Source organism: Gavialis gangeticus, unplaced genomic scaffold, assembly GCF_001723915.1.
Source record: "Gavialis gangeticus isolate Ggan-Ray unplaced genomic scaffold, GavGan_comp1, whole genome shotgun sequence".
Taxonomy (NCBI): Eukaryota; Metazoa; Chordata; order Crocodylia; family Gavialidae; genus Gavialis; species Gavialis gangeticus.
This window is the reverse complement of record NW_017728997.1, coordinates 49150994-49157196: the sequence shown is the minus strand read 5'-3', so window position 1 is coordinate 49157196 and position 6203 is coordinate 49150994.

Here is a 6203-nt window from a genome sequence, read left to right as displayed (position 1 = left end):
CCCCCCCCCCCCCCCCCCCGCATCCCCCAGATGAGCCGCGCCTTCATCCTGTGTCCTTTGGCCCTGGCTGGGCAGCACTTGCCCCAGCCTCTGTCCCAGACTCTGCCCAATCTCTCCTTTACTGTGGGGGTGTTGATCTGCCTCCCCCTTCCACCACAACAGACTTACCAGCTGGATGCAGCTGTATGGAGCATCTTAAAGGAACCAATCTCCAATTTATAACATTGTTCCTATGGGAAAATTGGTTTCAAGTTACAACGTTTTGATTTAAGACATGGATTTCAGGAACCAATTGTCTTGTAAGTCTGTAGATTGCTTGTATATAATAACAGCCCTCTCAGACATGTAAAGCAGCAGGATAATACCCTCATTGAAAAATAAAGTGCCTGCCAATCAAGGTTGTGCAAGTGGCTCCCTTTGGCCAGCACAAACTTGGAACTTGAAGTTAGGCACATAGAAACATTGATTATCATAGTTAAACATAATTGATGTATTAAGCATGTGACCTTGAGGTGTTTCTCTACCCTGAGCTGGAATCTCCCTTCCCCCCTCCCCCCCAGAAAGAGGTTGGCTCAGAAGAGCCAAAAGACAGAAGCCATTTATGAAACTTTGCAACATTTCACAGATAAGATGCTCCACACCAAGTGCCACCTGCTGCTTTTCCTCAGATTGTGGCTTGACCGTGCAAGGTGGTGTGCAGTGATAATGCTAAGTCAAGTGGTCAGATGGTCAGACCCGGCAGCAAGCAGGCCAACGGCTGCCCCATTGGGCCCCCCTGCCAGCTTGGTCCACTATGGCGAGTGTCCCACCTGGTGATGGCTGCAGGTAACTGATGTTGCCACTCCAAACCCTTTTCCTCAACCCCCCTGTCTGCCTATGCAGGACAACAGCTCTGCTCTGCTGCTGTACAGCTATTGGTGCTTGGGTTTGGGTCATGCAGGACTGCAGGATAAATGTTCTGAGGGTCTTGCTATGCAGCTGCCTTCCCCTCTAGGGGGCTGTCTGGGGAGTTGACCCAGAGACGGCCACTCTTTGCCATGCCAATGGGCACAGAGCATGCCACTGCTGTGTGTGCCCTGGGCTATTCACAATGAGGTCTTTGTGCAGGCTGAAAGTTGTCCAAGCTACTACATCCTGCTGTTGCTGATCCTGCTGGTGCCCCATGCACACCTATGCTCCTGGTTTAGGACCCTTAGCTACAATGGCACTGGGTGCAAGCCAGGCCTGCCACACAATCTCCACCAATGGCTGGACAGATACCTGTCACAGCACTACATGACTCTGATCCCCAATACCGAGGATGACATTGCCACAGCAATCAAAGCCTTCCTCAGCATGTGAGACGTGTGCTCCAGCCCCATACTGGAGAAAGGAAAGGGGTTGATAAAGTTGTGAACCTTATCATGCCTGTGCATGTGCTGTGCTGTGCTTTGCTGATAGGAACACAGAGCCAGGGCAGTGCTTCCATGCCATCCCACCCCAAGAGTAATCCTTAAACTACTCATTTCTTCCCTGGCATTGACACAGGCAGAAGCCTTGAGTCTGGCTTATGTATGACCCAGTCAAAGTCCAAGCAGGAGAGAGGTGTTAATACAGGACATAGTAGTTCTAATGTGTGTAGCTGTGGAATCAGTGAACCGCATGATAGTTTAAACAGCAAATGAAAGCACTCAAAGCAGAGAAGCAGTTATTCATTTCATGCCAATGTTGGATTAATGGATGGGCATAAAGGGGCCAGCACCTGGGGTTCCCTTGCTAATCATAATGTGCCTGGACCTGACAGAGACAGCACGGACCTGGCATGCATACTAGCTGCTGACATCCATAGTAGTCTGCTGTCATCCATGGCGGACAATGTGAGACCAAGCCTGCTTCAGTATTCAGTGGACATGTTTCATGAATAGTGGGTTAGGTATCAAAGATTCATAGAAATTAAGTGCTGGAAGGGACCTCAAAAGATCATAGAGTCAAACCCCACTACTCAAGGCAGGAGTACTACTGAGATCCAGTGATCCCAGGAAGGTGTCTATCCTGTATCCTCTTGAATAAGTCCAAGGTTGGGGACCACCAGTCTTCCAAGGTTGGGGACCACCTTGGGAAGTCTATTCCAGATTCTGGTCACCCTTACTGTAAAGAAGTTCTTACTTATATACAACCTGAAACCATCCTCTAACAGTTTATGGGGATTGTTCTTTGTCCTCCCCTGGGGCATAGCATAGTGAACAGTTTTTCTCCTAGCTCCAGATATTCACCCCTTATGTACTTATAGACAGCCAACAAGTCACTCCTCAGTCTTCTCTTTCCCAGGCTAAACAGTCTCAGATACCTTAGTCTTTTCTCATAAGGTCTGTCAGCATTCATTCATTCATTCATTCACTGCCTCACCAGGTATGGAAACTGTAAGCAAGGACCAGTGTCTGGACACATGGGTGACTGGTGGGTATCCCTCTGTTGTGCCATGGCCTGAAAGGGACTCTGTGGGTGACCCTCCTTGGCATACCAATCAGTACATGACTCATTGTTTAGCTACACTGTCCACAGATTTTAGGCACCAACAATTGCAAAATCCTGTCTGGAGCAGGTATGACCAAAAGAAGCAAAGTTGCCAGCATGGTGCCAGCATGTCTGTTGTACAAGTGAGGGTTGGAGGGGGGTGAAGTTTTCTTGACCTGCCCAACAAGAGACCTATAATTGAGGGCACAGGGCCAGGGTACAGGTACTCCTTATTGATCCAGTATGTCTGACACTGAGCAGAGAAGAAAGCAGACCAGGGAGAGAAGAGAGCCAGCCTGGACATATAAGACTAGGACCACTTGGTCCTATGCAGAAACTAAGAGCCTGGTGCAGACGCTGGGGGACTCTGAGGTGTTAACCCAGTTTGGCATTGGCAACAGCCTGAGTGTGAACTTGCTACCTGTCTTGTTGAGCAGGGCCACAACAAGACAGTTGTACAGTGCAGGGTAAAGACCAAGAATATGAGAGATGCTTTCCAACGTGAAGTAACAAGAGCTCAGTGTAAGGGCACCCCCATGCATAACATGGCTGCATTATCGGTACCTTCAACCGCTATTGGAGGTATTCGAATGCCAAGCAATGAGATGAGTAGAGGTATCCAGGCCATCCTCCGCTCCTGAGAGCTCACTAACCACAGGTCCAGCTGCAAATCCTGCTGCTTCAAACAAGGAAGACAGTGGCAGTTCACTAGTACTGGCCCTTGAAGAGTCCACCAAAGAGAAGAGACTGGAGACATCATCTTCCACAACCAGTATGTTAAGCCCTGGGGAACCTTGAAGTCAACTGGCATCATCACTGATGCCTGCAATTAGGTTAGGCTGTGAGGTAAAGGCAGGGAGGAGATTGAAGTCAACTGTCATCTGAACTGACACCTGAGATTAGGCTGGGCTGTGACATGAAGGGGCATGGGCATTTAATTCAACTGTCATCTAAACTGACAGTTGAGGGGGATTGTATTGGCATTGGACACTCTTTTAAAGACTTGGTGAGTTAGGCAATGCAGGGAGGTGCAGAGCGACGAACACCAGGGAGGCTCTGCTGGTCAATTATTTGCAGCCGTTCAAGGCCTGCAGTCCAACTTGGATAGGCAGGCAAGCCCTTCTCAGTGGTTTTTTCTGACTGCTTCTTATCCGTTCATCTGATTCGCTGAGCACAGAATAATTCCCCACATTCCTTCCTGGATTTTCAGCTCCACATGTTACCCCACTGCCACCAAAAAAATTCAGACCATGAAGGAAGCCTGTTAAGGATGTCCAGACAGATAGGATCATCTGCACCACCAGTGCCTATGCAGTGTGGTTGCAGGAGATAGCAAGATAGGCACTTGTGTGGCTGTCTCATGTGGGCAACGCAGCAGGAGGCATTCATGAGAGAGTGAGAGAGAAGGGCAGTCCAGCTCGGAAATGTAGAAAAACAGTATTGCTTATGTGCTGTGAAAGTTGCATATCATTGCAACTTTATTGATTGTCACTTGTTTGTTGTTTTAAGCATAAGAAAGGTCTATGGTTATTGCTTGCTGTTATAAAAGTTGTTGTAATAAAATTCATTGCTCATTGCCTGAGGTTTAAAAAGTTGAAGAAGAGTACTGCTTCTTGATAACAGTTATCTTGTAAATGCTGTGACATTTGGTTATTTATGTAAATTATGCTCAATAAATCAGTGAAGGTTAATTATGTAAAAAAACCCTTTTCTATATGGACCATTAGGAGATCATCAGGCCAGGTTCCCTGGCTTTGTTGTCACCACTGCCAAATCAACAGCTGTTTGCACCATTACAGAGGGTTGTTTAACTTGTAAAACAGGAAAAACAAATAAATCCCCAATTTGCACCTGCATGGCACAGGGAGGCAGGGTACTTCGGGTTGGGAGTGATGGGCACTGCCAGGCCCAGGGATGCCTTCATAGATTTAGTTCTTCATTCATAGATTGAACCAGGGGGAGATTATGAGGTGATGGTGCCATTCTCATTAATGGCTGTCTGCTGCCATGGGTGTGACTGTGGGGTGAGCTTGTGATCAGAAGGAAACCATTTGCTCTGAAAGCAAATGAAAGCTCTCCTCACTTTAGGTGGCCAAGTGATTTTTCATTCCTGGATGGAACCAGGGGCAGATTATGGGGCAACAGTGCTATTGTCATCCAGTCCACAGCATAACTTGTGGGGGGAGGTGGGTGTCCACGCTGGAGAACAGATTGATTCATGTCCAGCTGGGTGCACCAAATCTGGCATGCAACACCTGGTGTCCAAAAATACACATTACACCCAAGTTACTAAAAACTGCAGGTATCCTCTTCCCCTCCTATCTGCAATTTGAAGCACTGTCTGCTGGACAAAGGGGCTCATTACATGTTATTGAATGCATTTCTGTTTTCATGGGACGGATCTGTGGATGCGTCAGTGTAATTCATGGTGATCGAAACTAAAAGACATTGGGATGTGTTTACTTTGAATCGTAACGAAGATATTTAAATCACCAAAAAAGTATGGGAAAACTGTAACACAGTTAAATTGCAAAAAAGGGCAATTTTCATCATGTGTACAAGCTCCCATTGAGGCTAAGTGCCAAAAACAGCACTTAGGCAGCTGCATAGCTGTAAAGTTAAATACTGTAGGATTTTGCCCTAAATGTGCACAAACATACAAGGCTCAGTGAATACATATTGGTACTCTAAATGATTTCTGATATTGAAGAAAAACCTAACACCTGAAAACTCTCAACTACTTCTCTACATAATATCACTGCATTCCACTTAGAGACCCTGGAACACTATCAAAGATCTCATCTAGCAATGGTTGTGGAAGCACTGTCCAACTGAGCTGCTGAGGTACAACAGTCACCTTTAAAATTCCTTAAATTCCACAACATTATTCTCTAGTCCCACAGTGTTTTAAAGACAGGCAATCTGTATTCTCAGCTTTATTATTATACTATAGTGACACAAGAAATCTAACAAGAATAAATTGTACTACAATGAAAAGTCATAAATAACTGATGGAAGAGGCTTAGTGGGTGCTCTGCGTTTTACCTGTTTGTTAAAAGCAGATCAAATTTTTGTTAACTTGTGGTTTTTCAATAGGAAGACACTTGGTTGTGCAAATTAATTTACATAGTTTCTGAAAATTCTGATTTTGTATGACTTGAGCCTATTTTCAACAACTTAACTTCTACAATGAAGCAAAGACTTATCTTGCATGTAGCTGCCAGTGAGTCATTGAAATGCTATACTGTGGTTGCAGTTTCAATGTTTTTCACCTTTTTTTAAACACTCCTGATAAAAAACATTTTAAAACTAAATGGGCACATCCATGTGAGTGCGCACATGCATCCTGCAGTGTCTTAAAGCCCTTTGAGACTCTGCGAGAAGCATGTGTGGGACGCAGGGGCAAAATTAGACCTCAGGGGTCAAAAAAAAAACCACAGGGGGAAAAAGCAAGATAGGGCCCAGACCTGGACCATGCCCTGAGGCAACCAGAGGCTCAGTCCTTCACAGAGATGCTCTGGTAGCCAGCCAGAGCGTCTCTATGGCTGGCCCTCGCCCTGGTGGTGAAACATGCTGCCTGCCCACCACAGGGAGCTGGACCTGGTAAGTAGGGGGTGTGGCAGGCCTGGACAAGGGGGAAGGAGTCCATGGGGGGACCCCTTCCAGCTCCACCCACTCCCTCAGGCCCCCAGATCACTGCTCCACCCAAC